This window comes from Pseudorca crassidens, chromosome 10 (genome assembly GCF_039906515.1).
Source record: "Pseudorca crassidens isolate mPseCra1 chromosome 10, mPseCra1.hap1, whole genome shotgun sequence".
Taxonomy (NCBI): Eukaryota; Metazoa; Chordata; class Mammalia; order Artiodactyla; family Delphinidae; genus Pseudorca; species Pseudorca crassidens.
Window position 1 is genome coordinate 10,458,425 of NC_090305.1, and position 20,206 is coordinate 10,478,630.

General features: G+C 40.2%; 1 protein-coding gene across 2 annotated transcripts in view; it reads left to right on the plus strand.

The window, feature by feature from the left end:
* The first annotated feature begins 4,629 nt into the window (after positions 1-4,629).
* The window catches only part of RNF182 (ring finger protein 182), a 58,038-nt gene continuing 42,461 nt past the window's right edge, over positions 4,630-20,206 (plus strand). The window contains exon 1 of one of the 2 annotated variants that reach the window (XM_067752036.1): positions 4,630-4,733. The gene's annotated coding sequence lies outside the window, so the exon portion shown is untranslated. Of the gene's footprint in view, positions 4,734-4,763; positions 5,043-20,206 lie in introns of those variants that run through there. The other variant, XM_067752035.1, reaches the window with a different exon arrangement.

The following is a 20,206-nucleotide window of genomic DNA, read 5'->3' on the forward strand; positions in this document are numbered from 1 at the left end:
TCAAATTATACTTTTGGCTGAGGTATCATGTCGGATCTCTCCATAGAGACCGCTTGGCAAGGAACTGTGATGTATTTGCTTGTTTAACTCTCTGTTTCCCTGCCGTTTTTCCCACTGGCAAATAATATGTATATATTTTTAATTGGGCTGCACAATAAACACCAGGGGCTAAGAAATGTTCAATAGGACAGTGCTTCTCAATCCTGTCTACTTTTGCCTGTATTCTCCAGGATTCCTACAGGATACACTACTCTAATTAGCAGCAAATTTCTCACACTGATGTTGATAGGTCAGACAGCTCAGTGGTTAAATACATCGCCACTTCCAATTATTGACAATAATTTTTGCAATACCTGGATAAAGAGCAAGGTAATTTCAAAATTCATCTTATCTTTGTGGAATGGATTGCAGTGAAAAGTTAGTCCTCCTTCAGCCCTATCAACAATAATGGATCTGTTTGGCCTTGGTAAGAAAGCTAGCTAGAGCCATTTGGGAATCCATAGTCTTTTGTCAACCAACACATTACACAAAGTGCTCATTTCAAGTTAGGTGACATTCTTGTCATTTGGTTGGATCTTTATCTCTCTAAGAGATTCACTCTGATGAAGGAATTGAGAATGTTAATTGGGCATCTCTTGGAGCCTTTGAAACAAATATGATTTAAACTGTCCTGTATGGCCACAGGTTTTTTAGTCCAAGGGACCCAAATACCTTCTTCGAGCAAGGATGTCCATACCACTTACGGGCAGTGCGTAAAGGAGTGTGTTTTTCTCTACTTGAGAGGATACGATAGTCAATATTTGCCTTTAAGAACAGATTTGCCTAGTGTCCTGGTTGACGGGGGTGGTATTGGGAGGAGAGGAATTTGTGACTTCTGAATTTTTAGCTTCTGTAGCCTCTGCAGGATGTTTGGTTTTTTGTTGTTGTTGTTTTTATTTTTCCCCAAGACTTCTAAATGGCTGGAACTGGGCTTTTCCAATAATTTTGAAACTATCCATGAAGAAAATTAATTTAAAAATAGACCACAGAAGTATTTTTTTACATATGTTTCGAATGTGTCGATATTACCTCATTAAACAATGTCAGAACATGACTAGGAGGCAGGGGTCAAAGGAGATATACTTAATGAGGTTGTAACTGGAGAAGACTGAAGTTTGTTTTTTTTTCTCTGTTTATTCCTAAACTCATAGCTTCATGGGATAAAACATATTTGAGCTCAAGCTCTCAAATAATTTAAGGAAATTTCTTAGTGTGTAGTGCTTAAGAGTCTAGGAATTTGGCTACTAAATAACTGTGTGTAATAAAGATTAGCTATTATTATGATTTATAATTGAAGAAGAAATAAGGACTCGGGTAGGGTCAAATTCCAAATTATAGAACAGGAAAATTTTTATATAAATGCTTCAGTCGAGATATCTTGTTTATTTTACATATTAGGGATTTGATGATAATATATAGAATGTATATTATCTTGAGGGTAGTTGTTGCATTTTGTTAAACCTGGAAATCTTATCTTTTATCAAAATGAAATTATTATGAATGCTGATGTAATGGAAAATTTTCATTTATTTTGCTATTTTAAAATGGATCAAAATATCTCTTTGATTTTGATAATAATTTTATAACCAGTTCAGGGGTGAGGAGAATTAAAATTGGATGGCTCAGCCACAGTGCCAATCAGTTTATTTAAAGGAAGATGGAAAGATTTGTTATGACTAACCAGACAAATAAAGACTAACCAGAATTGAAAGTTAAGAGAATAAGTGACAGATTTGACAAAGTATAATAAAAATAATAGTTAAAATTTATTCAGCATTGTATATGATCAGGCATCATAATTAGAATTTTTCATACATTTTTCATACATTTTTCATACATTCATTTATCTCATTCTCAGAACAACTCAACGAGGTAAGTACCATTACGATGCCCATTTAGCAGATGTGGAAACTGAGGACCAGATGTATTAAACTGCTTGCCTGGGTCATGTAGCTAATAAACAGAGCTGGGATTCAGGCCCAGGTAATCTAACTTTGGTGTCTGTGGTAAAATCATTCTAAACTATAAGCAAATGAGCTACTATTTGTCTACGACATTTTGCTATAAGTTTAACATTTTCAATAGGTTGAAAACATTGAACATAAATTGCTATATTATGGCACATGTATGAATTGGAAAGCATTAATGAGGTAATTATATTTTGTTTTAACCAAAAGTTAACTTTGGGTTTCTTGATGATTTTTAGCATAAACACTAGTAAAATTCATTACTTTACATATTTCAAAAATGGTGAGAATAAGAAAGGCCAGTCATGCATCCATACAATAATTTTCTCAGCTGTACTACCTTCATTTCCAACTTAACTCATTGGATTAATGGCTGCCACTTAACTTGTTCAAATGATATGTCCTGGCAGGTAAGGTGACAAATTTTAAATGGATGGTTTCCTTACAATCTTGTAATTTTGTCTGAGAGCTAGAATGGGGTAGACCTTAAGATAAAACTAAATCTCCTTGAGAAAAGCGAATGTCTACAAGAATACCTCACAGAATAAGGGAGAACCAGGTCATGAAGGAATTCACTACGTGTGGGCCCAACGTGGGCTTTCCCAAGCCTTCAGCATCCGGGGTTAGGGGTGGCCAACTCAAAAGCTATTCCCTGTTCTGTATTTAGTTCTCAAGCAGGCAGCAATGCATAGGTCAACAAACACTTATTAAGGGTCTTTTGATTCTTCATTGAAAAATTACTAATACTTGCTCACTGAAAAAAAAAATCAGACCAAATCGAATTGCATATAATTCTTCAATTCTTAAACGGTAGTTTCAGAGGTAACCACTATTAACAATCAGGTGTGTATTTCCCCAGACCTTTATCTATATGTCTATGTCTATGTTTCTATCTACCTAGAAATTTCTTGTACAGAAATGGGATTACCCCATTTACATTGTTCTGAAGCCCCTCTTTTTTATTTAATAAGAAATCAGTATCTTTTTATGTATTTTATATATTTTGTTCTTTTTTAATGGCTGCATAGTGTTACACGGTGTAAGTGTGCCAAACGTATTTAAGCACATCACTACTGATGGACATACAAGTTGTTTCAAATTCTTGCTATTACATAATTGCTGCAATGCACACCATTGTACATCTATCATTATACACTTGTGTATTTCTGTATGACAAATTTCTGAGAATCGAGATAGCTGGGTGAAAGGGATGTACATTGAACACTTTGACAAATACTATCAAACTGCTTTTCAGCCTGTGGGAAAGACCTCGTCGCTTGACTTCATCTGGAAGTACCAATGTTCCCAGTACAGGAAAATGGCCAACCGTTCTGAGGAACAAGCTGTTTCTATTCTCCACCATAAAATGAATCTTCTATTTTCATTAATTAATATGTGTAGCTTCAATTGGTAATAACATTGTTCTGCTTTATGGCTTCTCAGATAGGTAGCAAGCCCAGAAAACATCAGCGACCCTGGGGTTTTGTTATAAGTAATTGACATTCCTTTGGTGATTCACAAGTGCCAGAAAATAAAGGCCATGCTCCCTGGGGTCTAAACGAAGACGTTGTACGTTTTGGGTTCAGTAACTGATGTTTCAAGAAAACATGGTATGGGGTGATGACTCACCCCGTGGTAGCTGTCCTCCAGCTCTGTCCTTTGGAGGAAGCATTACTGTGGATGTGCTAGTACTTTTCCCTCCTTCACCAAGAATTTCCTTAGGAGAGGATGCCTAGCATGTGCCATGGTTGGCCTCACCCTTATCTTCTATGGAGCACGGTGGCCTGCAGTGCGCGGTCCGGGCTTGGCACAGAGAAAGCCAGCGCTCAAGGTAGGCGCTTAGCAGTCACCGCCAGTAGCTGAGCAGTGGAAGCAGCAGAGATTCACAATGCAGCCTCAAAGTTGAGTTTTAGCGTGTAAGGTTACAAGCGTATCCTGTGTTTACGATAAAAACTGAAGCCCCCTTCCCCCTCTTTCCTACTGGGGCCCTCCACCCGATTCGGGTGGAGTGAGCGCAGACCCGCTGAGGCGAAGCTTGGTAAGAGAGGGAGGTGGCGGCGGCGGCACGTGCGTCTTGGCAGCTCCGAGGTTGCGGCGGCAGCGGCCGCAGGAGCACCAGGACCAGTTGCTGCACGCTTCATCAGTTTGCACTGCTTTCTTCTCTCTTCAGTGAATTTCCATTTTGAGGGTACAGCTCCAAAGGAGAAAGGTGTGGAGGGGGCTTTGGAATGTCCAGTGTGGGAAGCCAAAGGGGGTGCCCACTACGAGGCAAAGAGGAATTGGCTCTGGCCCCCCTTCCCCTCTTGCTAGGGCGAGACCGACGCTTTGGCAACGGAGCCTGAGAGAGGGGTGTGTTTGTGGTGGTGGCGGCTCCTTAGGGGTCCTTGTCTCCTCGGAGAAGCCAGACTGCTGAGGAGAAGGGCAGGGGTTCCGGCGGCGGCCCGGCGGGTCCCTGACCCCGGGCGCCGGGGGGTCCCCACTGGGCCTGGGGGCCCCGGCGGTTGCCATGGTGACGCAGGGTCGGTGGCTCCGCGCAGTGGAAACAAAGCCGCTCGCCTGCCCGCCAGCTCCTCGCCCGAGCTCCTCCTCCGCCGGCGCCGCCCTCCCCTCCCAGGCGTCGCCGCCGCCGCCGGAGCGGCTCCCGGCCCCGTTCCCGCCGCCGCCGCCGCCGCCGCCGCCACCGCCGCCACCGCCACCGCCACGGCTGCCGCCGCCGCCGCGGGCCAGGTAAGGCGAGCGCGCCCGCCGCGCGGAGGGCTCCGGACGGGCGCCGGGGGTGGGGGTCCGTCCGCACGCTGCGGGGAGCGGGCGCCGGGGCCCGGCTGCACCGGAGTCCCCGAGGGGCGCGTCCCCACCGGTGACGGTCTCCCCGGCCGCCCCGCAACCTCGGAGGCGCCCGGGGCACGGCGGCGGCGGCGGGCGGCAAACTTCGCGGTCGGCGCAGGGCCCGAGCCTCCTCCCGGCGCGACGGCCCTGCCAGTCCCGGCTCGACGGCGTACGGGGCGTGGAGCTGCCCGGAGACGGCCCGGCGCGCGGGTGAGGCTGTGCGGAGAGGCGGGGGTGGTACCTGCCTGCGTTATCCTTTCTCTCTCTCCCTCTCCCTCTCGGCGTGTTACCGAGGCTTATAGAAAGAAAAAAAAAAGATACGAAAATATTTACCTCTGGACTTTAATGTTTCCTAGTTGATTCTCTTTGAGGACGGGATGATGCTAAGGTCTCCGAGGGAACAAACGAGACTTTTTTTTAAAACAGTCTCTGAAAAGTGAGCCCAGGCTTACATGCCTGGGACGGGAGCATTTTGAGGTGCTTCTGAAGTTCGTTTGGATTTTGAACATAACCGCCTTTATCTTTGGAAGGTGTAACTAAATGGGAAAGGTAGCCCGGTTTTCCCATCCGGCAATACCAGCGTTAATAGGATCAATACTTTGTAGATTAGATACTTGGTACCGATGTCATTGCTGCTGTTTCTGGAAGGTATTGTGTTCGTGCTTTAAGGAACTGGAAAATGCCTTGCGTTTCTATGTGTGAACCAGGTGCAAACCAAAGCACCTCTGAGGGCAGGTATCTGGGCGGTGTTTGCATCTGTTTATGAGTGTGATGCAGAGGGTTTCGATGGCGTTGCTAAGGGCATTCGGGTACTGGATGGGGAATTGCTCAAGTTATGGGTAACCTCCTCTTTTCTCAACGGCCCCAAGCCTCGCCATCATTTCGTGATATTTAGTTTGTTGCAGACACAAAGAATGGATTAAAAATAGGGTTGTGAAGACTGTTTTGTAGCTACTTAGGTATCATCTTAGGTGTACTCATGTGAAGGACGGAAAACAGTTTTCATTTTTAGAAATATAGCTGATCAATTCAGAAGGAAATAATGTATTTGTTAATATTTTTTAAATTGGGGAGAAATGTCACATTGATAACTGGAAGATAATTCAACTTATTAAATTGTGTACCCAACTTAGTAAAATAATTTATAAGTTGGAAGAGGTCAGTTAGAGAACATTATATGGAAAGCAAGAAATTATATTTTTGCTAAAAGGTAGTTAACGAGAAGAAATCATTGGCAGTGATCATTTTGAATTGCAGTTAAGTTGATTAGCATTACGGATGTTAAAGCTACTTGAGGTGTTAGACATAAAGTGATATTCCTCTTCCCTCTTTTGGGATTTCAGCACCTGTTAGCTAGCTGATTACTAGGTTTCTAAGTCTGTTCATATTTGCTAGTAATAAAAATTTTTTTTAATTTATTTATTATTTTTGGTTGCGTTGGGTCTTTGTTGCTGCGAGCGGGCTTTCTCTAGTTACAGCAAGCGAGGGCTGCTCTTCGTTGTGGTGCAAGGGCTTCTCACTGCAGTGGCTTCTCTTGTTGTGGAGCACGGGCTCTAGGCACGCGGGCTTCAGCAGTGTGGCACGCGAGCTCAGTAGTTGTGGCTGGGGGCTCTAGAGCGCAGGCTCAGTAGTTGTGGCACACGGGTTTAGTTGCTCCACGGCATGTGGGATCTTACCGGACCAGGGGTCGAACCCGTGTCCCCTGCATTGGCAGGTGGATTCTTAATCACTGCGCCACCAGGGAAGCCCTTTGCTAGTAATTTTAAGTCATGTCACTTCATTAGAAGATTGTATTGGAAACTAAAGAATTGAGTTGCCGCAACAATTTGCAGATTATTTCACAATTGGGTTTGTTGTTCAACTGAATTTTACCTGTAGAGTGATTCACAGATATTCTGCTAAATACTCTTTGATGATGGTAATGAAATGGGACATTGATTAAAATGAAGTCTATCTGTTTTCAGAAGATAACCAGGAGAGAAAAATAAGTATTTTCTCATTTAAGCATGAAAGGCAACCAGGATATTGAATCCTGGTCCTGTTATATAGACAGAATATAGTTTCATGTTTTGTAACAAAAATAATCGTTTTTGTGTTCTTTTTAAGGCACCAAGAGTACAGCTTTATTCACATCCCTGTTAGCAAATCCAACATTCAAGTGAAAGTATTCTGGACCTGCTTTTCAGCCACATGGGCCCCTCACTATGAGTTCTAGCCTGTGGCCCTTAGTTTGTGTTCTGAAGAAAGGAGATAGCCAATGTTAGTTCAGCACAATAAGGACTCATGTTTTGCCTTTGCTGCTAGCTCACACAAGGCACAGGATTCAAGACAGTTTGGCATCTTTAAAGCCGTATCGCTTTCTGCCAAAAAACTAAAGTCAGTAAACATCAGCAATAAACAGGCATGTATTGCAAGCCCCGCTTTGTTCTAGTGGTTTATTTACACAGGCTCTGAAGCAGGAAATGAAGCTTTTGTCAGTGAAGTGAAAAACAACAATTTGGCATGCTTATATATGTTACTAGCATCATGAGGTAGGTGCATAACCAAATAACGAAAGCAAAAAGTGCTGTGATATCCACAGTACCTTCTTAGGAAATGCCAATGGGAGTGTGGTGTACGTCCATGGTTGAGACTGGCCACCTGGTGGAAGTAGGGAACAGCACACAGCATCCTCAGGTGTAGAATACCAGTTGTCACTCTCGCTCATTCACGGTAATAGGAGTCTTCTGCGATTCTAGGCTTCAGAGTCTTAAAATTAGAAAAGTCTTAATTTTGTAAAATTATTTTATAATTTTGGAAAGTCATAGTTTTATAAAGTCTTAATTTAATGATTAAAAAAAAAAACCTGGTCCTAATTTTTGGTTTACGTTGTAAAATTTGGTCTGATAATTAAAACCACAGCCATGGTTCTACCTGAAGAAGTATGTAACTTGACTTACCAAGCAGGTCCAAAGAGATAAAAAGAGCCAAGGCATGTTCTTGTTTAAGTAGGATTAACCTTGTACTTGTGCCATTGAAAGTCATTTGTTTGTAACCGTATGAGCCTGCATAGACAGTATTAGGCCACAGAAGCCTTTGTTGGCTGTTTCTGGGTCAGTGTTCTCTAGCAATTTCTAGCACTGTGGTAATGTGATGACTGCTTGGTAATTTAGCATGTTGTACAATGTGTTGTAGCATTTGTAAAAGCACATTTCTGAAAAAGTGATAGTTTCTTTTAAAAATGATTTCTTCATTACCAAAACACTTAGGTTTGGATTTGTGGCTGGGGAGAATAATGTTAGCCCCGTGACCTCGAGGAAAAAATGCTATAAATGTAAGGTATTGTCAACTGACCTGCTGTGCGTGGTGGGTATTGATTATAACCACTGTGCTGAGAAAAGGCATGGGAAACCCATGCTGGTGGTGATATGAAGGGGTGTTTTGTGCCGTGAATTATTAGCAGAGATTGACGGAGGCTGAAAAACATTTGTGGGCCCATACTTCATTTTTTTTGTGCCCTCAGTTAAAATGAGGATAAGCTCTCTTAAGCCATTTTATAAACCACTTTACAAAATGGGAAACACATATTTATACAGTCTAGCACAGAATTGGAGTGTTATAAACATAGTTCGAGGTCAGTGATTGATTTCCATATGTGCCAGTTCTTTGTAGCAATTATATAGTTTTGGACATCAGTCAGCAAATGTTTATCATGGGTTTCCTTCTCTTTATTCCGTATCACTTGATAAAGTCACCTGAGCTCTTATGGTTGAGGACTTACTTGTTTTCCAACTACTATGATTATTCTTTTATTGTATGTGTAACTCATTACATACAATACCCAAATATTCTCCATTGGCCTAGTTTTCAGCCTTCCTTTTCTTATGGGGAAAAGTTACCAGTTAATTCTTAATGCTATTTAAGTAATTTTATATCCCCAGGGCTTTTAGAAAATATGATTTGGTTAATTTCTTATTCAATCAGAAAAATATTAGAAACTTAGTTTATAATGGTGTGTAATTAAAAAAAAACCCACAACACATGTTATAATCCTTAATTTCACATTTCAGACATGTACAGAGGTTGTGTGGTGGACAGGAAAATTTGGGATCCTGTTAGGTGACCCAGTGCTCATTTCCCTAACTGCCTGGATCTAGATCTCTGCTTCTTTACCTCATCATCAGTTGAAATGAAAGCCAAAGAACCTCAAAGTGGAGGCTTCAGTGAGTTAAAAAGTGTTAGAAAGGGAGATTAATACACACTGAGACCCCGCCTGGCTTGGAGTGAAGGGGAGGGGAGGAAAAAGATGGAGGGCACTGATCATCTCTTCAGCACCTTATGGTTCAAGGTCCTGAAGCAACTCCCCACGGGCTGTTTACATGGTTTCCAGAGACTCCTGCAACAGAGATGCGGTTCTCGTCACTTAGCCCCGCTTTTTCTCCCAACTGAGTAAAAAGTGACTCCCCTGAATTGTGGTGCAAGTGCACTTTGAATATTATAAACCACAAATTAGGAAATAAGAATAAAGATTTTCGACGCAGATATATTATATAATCTAATTGGTCAGGGAGAACAGTTAGATAATCAAGACAGTAATGGAGCTATAAAATAAAACTATGTGTTTGTCCCACATATTTGGTGTGTTCAAACGAGAAATTGTTGCTCTGAGTATCAGTCCATTGTGAACTGTCTTCCCTCTATGATAACCAAAGTCGTTCAAGGGAGACATGGCGTTTTACACAATTTTATCACTACGTGTCGTGTCAGGCATAGTTGTATTGAAGAATAGATGCTTACTCAGACTCTTGAATGGTAAACCTCTAATGAAAGGTTTCTGTGTGGTCTTATCTGGCATTTCGTCTTGTTTCATATAGTTTCCTCTGACCCTGGTTAGTATGATTGCAGTTCCATCTTTTTTCTATCAATCAAACCCTTGCTAGCGCTTCCTAATAGAAGCTGTGTTCTAAACACTTTACAAAGATTAATTTATTTAATCCTCTTAAGAACTCTGCGAAGTAGGTACTACTGTGATTCCCTATTTTCAGAAGGAGGAAACTGATGTGATCTTTCTCTGTTATATTAACCTACAGATACACAAAATGTACCAGATTCCTGGCTTCTTTATGTCAAGGAATGCAGCAAGCTTTGCTTTTTAATTCACTGAAATAAAAGCACTTGGACTTTTTTCTTATTTTAATGAAAAGAAACGAAACCTAAAGTCATAAAATGAGAATCATTTCTTCATAGTGTATTGTGACATATGCCAGTGTGTTCTATACTTTAAAGAACTAGAATAAGCTAATTTATACAAGAGATACTTTTGAAGGTAGTTGTTCTTTTCACTTCTTATTTGTATTCATATATTGAAAGAATATATATTCCCTATGGTGTTAGCCTTGCTATATACATGTAAATATATCTTTTATATGTGTCTATTTTTTATTGCCTTATGTAGACTATCATCAGTCTAGGCTCACCTTTTAAAAAAATTGAAGTACAGTTGATTTAAAATATTATATTAGTTTCAGGAAGACAGCATAGTGATTCCATATTTTTGCAGATTATACTCCAATATAAGTTATAATTCCCTGTGCTATAAGCTCACCTGTTCTTTTCTCAGTAGCTCTAACCTGTCCTGAGGACCAGGTGATACTCCCTTCTCACTCATTCTCTTCCAAGAGAACTCTGTGTATACCATTTTTTTTTTTTAACAATTTAGCATGTTGTTGGAAAATACATGTATCTGTTTTTTGTGCTAGACTGTAAACTTCTTAAGAACAAGAACTTACTCATTTCCAAAGATAAGATAGGTACAAATGTGCTTTTCTTATTTGAATACTTAAAAGATTTTTTATGTGATATTAAATTATTATTTTTAAATCTAGTTCCAAAGTCAGTATTGAGGGCCTTAAAAATGTCAATTTTAGGGTCTTAGGAAAGTGACTCAAATTTCTTAGAGTAGTATTACTTCAGTTATCCAAGTTTCAAAAGGTATCATTAGGGCACTATAAAATTACTTTGAGCTTTTAGTTGTTTGAAGTACAACATTAGAAATCAAATACCACAATTTCATTTTCAAATTATTTGGGTTCCTGAAGGTCTTTTCTTAAAAGGTTATATGTAAAAAGCATAAAAAACACTAGCTAGCTTAATTTTATACGAGCAGTTATGCATAAACTTTCGATTATTCTAGTCAAAGAGAGCAAAAAATGGATCTTTAAAAATCATTTACGTTTGTCTTTATAATGCTTTTAGTATTTTACCTTCTAACCTCTCTCCCCTTTATAAGCTCATGTTCTCACTGTCTCCATAGAAGAGTGATTAAGTGTTTTAATTTCAGGGGGCTTTTCTTATTTAAGCTGTATGAAAAGTAAGATTAAATAAGAGACAGGTGTCCATAAAAGCAAGTAATGAAATATAGTTCTGTAGGTTCTTTTAATAATAAATATTGTAATAGCTATCATTAGTCTATTAAGTATGCTACACAAAATATCTTTCTGAACTTCACAATAACTCTTGTTTCCTCATGTGTAAAATGCTAATAAATAGCTTATCCAGGATCGCACAGAGTTGGTACATTTAAAAACATGATTTGCGTGATAAATCACAATCTGAAGTTGACTATGATTGCTTTGTTCATTACCAGCCAACAAAGAAGGCCTTCCTGCTGCAGTGAAGATGCTTTTTGACTATGTATGTTTTGGAAAGAGTGCAGTTGAGGACTGCCTGGTGGGGCAGATTCAGGATGGTGGGTGTGGTCAATTTCGAGAGGGGAGATGGTTCTCAGGAGGTAACCAAAACCATATGTCCTTGTTTATGTTCATTGATGCAGACTCTAGGTGGGGTTTTGGTGTAGAAGGAGGGGGAGAACGTTTCCCCTGAAACCTATTTTTAGAATTAAAAACAAAATGAAAAGGAATTATCTTCTCTCTCCTGAATTTGTTTTATTTGGTACTGTGCCCTGGATTCAGAATTAACCCCCAAAAGGGCCATATGAGATGTTACAGGATGAAAAGAAATGCAATGAAAAGTAACTCAATAAATGTCACATCCCTCAGGCTGGACTTCTCTGTGGGTCAGAGCAATATGTTCTTTGACACTGCGGGAGAGTTCCTTGTCTCAGGAATCCCGAGGCCTGGAGTATGGGGATCAGAATGAAGTCAGAAGCCTTGAAAACTGTTCTCATTTGGGTCACTCCCTTTTGGACATCATGGTTTTTTCCTGGAATTCCTACTGCAGACCTTTCTTGGTAGCTACTGGGAAAAAAGAGGAATGAGAGACTTTTAGTTAAAATCTTAACAGCATGTAAAAGCTCACTTTTTTGAACAATTAGTTATTTTTGTCGATGTGAGCCTTTTTTCAGGTTCAAGGGCAATCTGAGAGTCAGTAAAGCACAGTGGTTAAGAGCATGCATTTTGAAGCCAGGCGGCCTGTATTTGAATGCTGGCTGTCCTACCATCTAGCTGCATGACCTTGGGGCAGCTCCTTCATCGTGCTGTGTCATCATTTCTTGACTGTGAAATGGGGAGAATATTTACTTACTTCATTGGGTTGTGAGGATTAAGCGAATAAATATGTGTAAAGTCTTAATTATTAGCAATTAAGAGTACGTTTTGTCTACAGAAAGAACAACTGATATTTGATGTTTTTACAGATAAAAATAGAAATCGAGTTTCCTTTAGGCCTCTAAGTTCCAACTTACTTATCTTCTTATTCTGCTTATAGAACTGGTAAATGTGAGCCATCACCTTCACTTTTTCTTCAATGAAACTTTAGTTCAAATCGAACAGATTGAGCGCCTTAAACTGTCAGTCTCATTGATAAACTTAGTTAAATTTCAACCCTTAAACATTTTCAATTGTGTATATAAATTTCATATAGTTGATTTTCTTTTTAAACAAATCAGATGCTTAGTGGGCAAATGTACGACTCACATGAGTGAAACCTTTCCAAATACTTAGCTCAAGTTCCTTTGACTGTTCCATCACTTACAAAATTAATATTTTATAGACATAGCCAAATCCTAAATAAATCATATGCCTAAATATAGCACACATTTTAAACGAGAATCACGGGGCTAATCTGTCAGTTTATGTCAGATTCTTTTAAACATTAAAAACATAATAATTATGCACAAACTGTTCCAATTAATATAAAACATATTTCTAAACTTTTCTAAAAAGTATTAACGTGAGTCTGATTTTCTTCATCATGTCTATACACTCTAAACCTTCTCTAGATTGGAAAGGCACTTACCCATTGGAAAGAAGTTTATTATCTCGGGTAGGCTGGAGGTACCGTCTTAGGTGAACTTTCGTTATCGTACCATTCCACATTGATTTCGAGTTACTGCTTGACTGTTTTTCATTAAAACATGGCTCCTTATTGATCATAGAGTTAAGGCTTAGATGCTGCACTTGGGCTACATACATCCTGGATAATTCTTCCTGTGACCTTGAATGACAGGCTTCACCCTCTTTTGTAGTCACCATGACAACAGGTGACTCCAAATTGTGCTCTTCAGATAGTACTGGTGTTTTAATCCTTAGACCAGTGCTGTCCAATATGTCATTTTAAGTTTCAGGTAGCCATATTAAAAAAGTAAAAAGTGATTTTAATAAGAGATTTTACTTAACCCAACATGTGCAAAATATTGTAATTTCAACATGTAACAATATAAAAATCACTAACAAGATTTTTGACATGCTTTTTAATTGTTCATGAAGTCTGGCATGTATTTCACACTTACACAATTTCTCAATTTAGATGCGAAATTTCCACCAGTTACAATGAAGTGTAGTCCTGCGCAAATGGTAAAGTTGTCGTTGATGGAAAAATATTGGACATTGCTTCAATTTCTAAATTTAAATTAATTAAAATTAAATAAAATTAAATTATCTTTTCCATAGTTGCACTAGCCGTATTTCACATGCTCAGTAGCCAGATGTGGTTTGTGGCTACCATATTGACGAGTGCAGCCCCAAACTGGATTCAGATTTGCTTCTCACCTAATTTTTCTGTCAGCTCCAGGCTAAGCCCCGCTGCTGTTTCAGATATCTTCTTCTACTCAGTTGGGTTCTTCATTTCTCCAGCTCACAGTAATTTTAATGGCATCCGATTGGCTTGAAAGGCATTTTAGTGTCATTTCTTTAAAGCCCAATTTCAACTCTTTTCTACTTTTACAACTGGTTTCTCAGACAGTTTTCTCATTTGTTCATTTACAGCAGTAGTAGTTTCAAAGGAGATGCACTGTTTCATCATACGTGGTTTGCCATGTAGAGAGAAATGTTAAGACTTCAATGTAACCCGTGTGTGAGCCCAAGTGGCTGATTCTGGCAACCCTCCTCCTTTTCCCTGTCTGCTCACTATCCTGCCATCCTCACCAACCGTCTCTCGTCTTCTTCTCTCCCCTCAAACATGTGCCCCCTCTTGCCTCCTTGCCCTCTGCCGATGACCTTGCTTCTAGAGAACTTGCACAGGCTTCTACCACTGCGTCTTCAGTCTCACCTGCTTCTGAACGCACACCTACTACCATCTCCCCAAGGGACCCCAAGTGGCTGGGCTCCTTTCTAAACCCTCCTCCTCCACTTGTGCGTTGTGTATCTTCCCCTCTTGCCCACTCACAGATAATGGTCTTTTTCTCTATCATCAGTTTCCCCCCACTATTGGATAATTTCCATCAGTTTATATACTGTAATATTATAAACATTTTTTTTTTTGCGGTACGCGGGCCTCTCACTGTCGTGGCCTCTCCCGTTGTGGAGCACAGGCTCCGGACGCTCAGGCCCAGCGGCTATGGCTCACAGGCCCAGCCGCTCCGCGGCATGTGGGATCTTCCCGGACCGGGGCACGAACCCGCGTCCCCTGCATCGGCAGGCGGACCCCCAACCACTGCGCCACCAGGGAAGCCTTATAAACTTTAATAATTTAAGCTCACCTTAAAAACCCCCACAAACACAATACTTCCTTAACCCCTACATTTTTCTTCAGCTTCAACACCATTTCTCTGCTCTCCTTTATAGCAAAATGTCCTATAAGAGTTGCTCTTTCTCTCCTCCCATCCTTGAATCTATCCCAGTTAGATGTGCACACCCACCATTCCACTGAAAGTGCTTCAAAGTGACCTTGCCAAATCCGGAATCAGTTCGCAATCTTCATCTTACCCAGCCTTTCAGTAGCATTTGAGAGTTGATCAATGCCTTCTTGAAAGACTTTTTCACTTGGTGTATGCATTCACTGGTGCTTTAGTCATGCTGCATTACAAACCACCCTAAAACTCAGTAGCTCACATTTAATTTTTCGTTCATGGGTCTCCTAGGTAGGCTGCATTTCAACTGATCTAGGTTGGGCTGAGTTGGGTGGCCCTGCTCCAGGCTGTGGATTGGGTTCAGATCTGCTCCTTGTGTATTTGTGCTGGGATTTAGGCTGAGGAGACTACGCAGGGTCTGCGCTTGTCATGGCAGATCATTAGGGTCCCACAGTGAAGTCGAGCCACACAAGCACACCGAAGGCCTTTTCTTTCGTCTTGTCCACTAATGTTCCTGTTGGCCAAAGAAACTCACATAGCCAGGCCTGACATCGGTGGGCAGGGACGCCACTCCATCCACAGTTGGGAAGGGAAGGGGAGTGAATATTTGCTGAACAGTCATTCAGCACATCACACGTGGCCTCCAGAACACCTTGCTTTCTTGCTTCTCTGCCCATCTCACTGGCTTTACAGCTGAGCGTCCTTTGACGGTTTCTGCAGATTTCTCTAAGCATTGCACGGCCTTCAGATCTAGTCTTTGGAGTCCTTCCTTTCTTTGTCTACCCCAGTTTTCTAGGTATCTCATCTTATCGCACAGCGTTAATATCATCTTACCTGCTGATGAATCCCAAATTCTTATCTTCAGTAGAAAATTCTTCCCTTCATTTCACGCTCGTGTGTCCACTTGACATTTCGACTTGGATGGCTAACTAGGCATCTCAGACTCAACAGGTCCAGGGATGTACTCCTGAGTCCCTGTACCAATACTGCCCCAACCTGCTCCTCCCACAGCGTTTCCCAACGTAGTAAATGGCATCTTCGTTCTTTCAGTGGCCTTGACCCTAACTTTGGAGTCATCCTTGACTTCTCCCTTTTCCCTTCATGTGTTAAGTTGAATCCATTAGTGAATTTGTTGACCTTGCCTTCAGATTTGATCATTTGTCACCACTTCCACCACCCCCAGTAAGTACAGTCTGCTACCATTACTCTTGTTTTACCTCAGGTACCTTCTAATTGGTTTCCCAGCCTCTGCCCTGAATACCTTACAGTCTGTTTCCTTTGTAACAATGAGAACAATCTTTTGGAACTTGGAATCAGCTACAATCATTTCCTTGCTCAAAGGACTGTGATGCCAAGAGAAAACAAAATACAACCCCCCCCCCCCCCCCACCGGCCCCCAGGTTCCCTTCTCACTTAGAATGAATGGCAAAGTCAGTTCAGGGGCCTCTGAGGCCTCCCCACATGCTCTGGCCCCTGCTAGCCCCCACCCCGCCCCCTGCTGGCTCATTGCACTCCAGGCTTGCTGTTCTCTGAACGTACCAAGCCTGCTCTGGCCTCCAGATCTTAGCACTGCTGTCCCCTTTGCTGGGACTCTTCTTTCGCCAGATATTTGTATGACTTACTTCCTTGTTCCTTTCAGGTCTGTACTTGAGTGTTATCAGAGTGACTTCCCCCAAACACTGTAAAAATGTAATCTTTTTGTCTCTCAAACTCTCTGTCCCCCTTACCTGTTTGTCTCAACAGCACTGTTACCACCTAGCACATCGTGCAAACAAACAAAAAGTATATATCTCTTTGTCCTCCTCTTTCTTCTACTGTATAAAACCCATAAAGACAGTGGCTCTGTTTTTTTTTCCTGCTGTATTTTCAGCTTCAATGCCTAGAACATAGTAGGTGTTCAATAAATATTTCTTGACTGAATAGAAGAATTTTATCGGATGCCTGATTCCAGCACAGGGGATCAATCTTAGAAAAACTCCAGAATATTATAGAAGAGTTTTAGATTCCCATAGTCACACCTTAGTGTTGTCAAGTGGTTGTCTCTGTAACTTACTAAATGATTCCAGAGAAGAGCACAGAAGATGCCATCCTCTGTGCTGGTAAACAGATCAGAATTACTTATGTGGTAGAACTTGAGACATCTGTAATCATCGAGACGCGAGCATCTCCACGGCAGAGACTTTTTCTATTAGATGAGGGCTTATAATAGTTCCTTTATACGTTAACTGTTTTGTTGAAGTCTTAAAAAAAAAAAAAGGTATAGTACTGTCTAATCAAGTCTTTGTCAAAATGGATATAAACCATTTGAAGATCATTTTTGAACTCTTGCCAATGTAAATATGAACTAGAATTTCTTATGTGCAACTTTAGGTCTAAGAAATAAAAGGAGAACACCTAAAACCCACTTCTCTATAAGCTTGAATTAGCAGTTTGCTTGCAGATATTCAAATATTAATGATAATAACAAGCACTTTAAAAAACATAGTGTCCCAAGAGCTAGAGGCTGCAAAATCAAGTAAGTCTAATAGATTTATCTCTTTTTCAAACTGAAGTAAATGTATTTTGGGGAGGAGAGGGGTTGGAAAGTTGCGCTTTAGCAGAGCTTTTAATTATCTCATAATCACTGAAATGTGAACAGGACTATAGAAAATACAAAATATATCCCCACTCTCAACCTATGAATTAAAAAACAATTTTGCTATTAATTGTAGCTGATGTGTGGGTGTCATTTATGAACTTTCTCCTTTTGAGCTTGCGTCCATGTGTCCTGAGAAAGTGAACAGACTTACCGGAGATGATTAAGTTAGCGCCTAGGTACTAAAAGATGGAAGTTATTCATTGGTGCATGGTCTGCCTTGCTGGCTCACGGTGCCTGCATTGCACAGACATGAAGAGCATGGGCTTCCTGGTGGTCCGATCTGGTCCGAGTCCTGGCTTTGCCACCTAGTGACCTGCGTGACCTAGAGTAAGTTCCCTTCCTTACTACAAAGCGGAGCGCTAATGGTACCTATCATGGTGAGCTGTCTGGAGGGTTAAAAGATTAAATGAGGGAATTCCTTGGCAGTCCAGTGGTTGGGACTCCAGGCTTTCACTGCCAAGGGCCCGGGTTCGATTGCTGGATGGGGAACAGAGATCCTGCAAGCTGTGCTGCACTGCCCAAAAAAACAAAAAAAAAATTTTTAATGAGGTAATATATGTATTTATTGTTATTTATTACCAGCTTATGTATTATGTTTCTCATTAGCTATACAACATTATTAATTTGGGGAGATTATAATAGAAGTGGATAGTAGTAATTACAGTTTTATATGGGGAGATGGTATAACTATCTTGAACATAACCTTTTCTAGTGCTGGGAATTGATTTGTGTAGATTTAAAGACGTTTTTGTCATTTTAGCTCCTTTGTAAGTGATGGTAGTTTCATTGGAGTTACAGAGCACCAGGTTTAGAGTGTGTGTTCTCGTAACTGATATCCGTCTGCAGGTGGGAAGTAATTAGATTTAGCTCTTCCTTTGAAGAGAGGGCTGTTAATGAATGATTTGGGGAATGTTGGGAATCAATAAATCTGTTAGGATAAGGCAGGAAGTTCACATTTTAAAGAGTACTCTTTTTGTTAAAGCTCTTATTATGTATAGTTCTGGTGTCAATCCTATACTTAGCCCATGAATTTTTTGTTTCATAAGAGAATATGTTCATTTACATAGCGCATTTACAGAGGTAAGATAAATGACACATATTACTATTAAGTAGTTTAACATTAAAATATCAGACATACTTACTATAGTATCAATAATATCTCAACGAATAGAACGAGTGTTTCTTATTAAACTAGATCTACAAATAAATTTTCATCAGTTGATGTGTTTTATAAAACATCTTTCATATAGCAGGTTTTTTTTGTTTTTTAGTTGGAGCAATCATTTGAAATCAGGATAGAAAAATAAGAATAGAGACGATTAAATTATGGGATTTAGGTTAAATTTATTGTAGTAATGCCTTTTAAAAAAGTATTACGTATTGAATACATTTTAATCTTTTTTATATGCCACATTTGGTTTTATTATTATGAAATAATTATGTAGTGTTTTTTACATACAGCTCTTGTTTTTGCTCAGACTTGACAGGCGTATTAATCTCATTCTGTGAGAATTGCCTTTATACCCTTCAAACAGCTAACAGATCTCTCCTAACATCTTTCTCAGCTATTACTTCCTTTTGGACTCTGACCTCCAGTCTCATGCATCTTCTTTTAAGCCCTCATTTGTGCAGTGTCTCCTTCTGCCCCTGCGCCTTTGCACTGGCTGTTCCTTCTGTGTGGATGTCCTTCCCTTCCTTCTTCCCTCAGTAACTGCTGCTTGTTTTCCCAATTTCAGCTCAGTTGTTACTTCCTTAGGGAAATCTTCCCTTACACTCCTGACCAGGTCAGACACCACTATTCATTCAACAGATATTTATTGAGTGGCTGCCGTGGGTCAGGCAGAGTTCTAAGCTCTGGGAATATAAACAGACAGGGTTTCCCTATATCTTATAGACAATGATGGAAGAGTTTGAGACCTTTAAAAATATTTACTGCAACAGTGAGACACATAATTAGGAGGAGCTTAAAGCATTTTAGAACTCAAAATTATATCTGGACTGAGGTTCGTTTATTCCTTGGTCTGCAGTAAATTTAAATGGTTTGATAATTAACCTCTAGGTCACGGCTGATTGGTCTATAAGTGGTAGACTTTTCTGCCAGAGAAAGTCCACTTAAAAAAAGAGACACTGGCTGAGATTTGGGTTAGGATTTCATTGAATTTGTAGATCAATTTGGGAGAGTTAACATCTTCACAATATTGGGCCCTCTAGTCAATGAACTTTATAGAGCTGTCTGTCTAGGCTGTCTTTAATTTCTCTAACTAATGTTTTCAGGTTCTGTTTGTAGCATTCTTACATATCTTTCATTAAGTTGTATTCTTTTCGTCGTTACTGCAAATTACATGTTTTAACATTTCACCATCTAATTTTTGTTGCCTGTATAAATCTACTGCAATACGATAGATTTTGGTGTGTTGACCTCGATTCCAAGGATTTTGCTACATTCATTTCTTGGTCTTAATAGTTTATCCATAGGTTCATTTGGATTTTCTGTGTGCATGATCATTTTATGTGGTAAAGAGTTTTATTTTTTATTGTCCAGTTCTTATACTTTCCTTTTTTTCTTTTATTGCCTCATTGTACTAGCTGGGACATTGTTTATAATTTTGAATAGTAGTGATGATAGCATATGTTTGTCTTACTCTCATTCTCAATTTCAGGGGAGAAAGTTTTCAATATTTAAAGTAGGCATTTACTTAGTGTTGTTGAAACCTTTTTGCTAAATTAAGA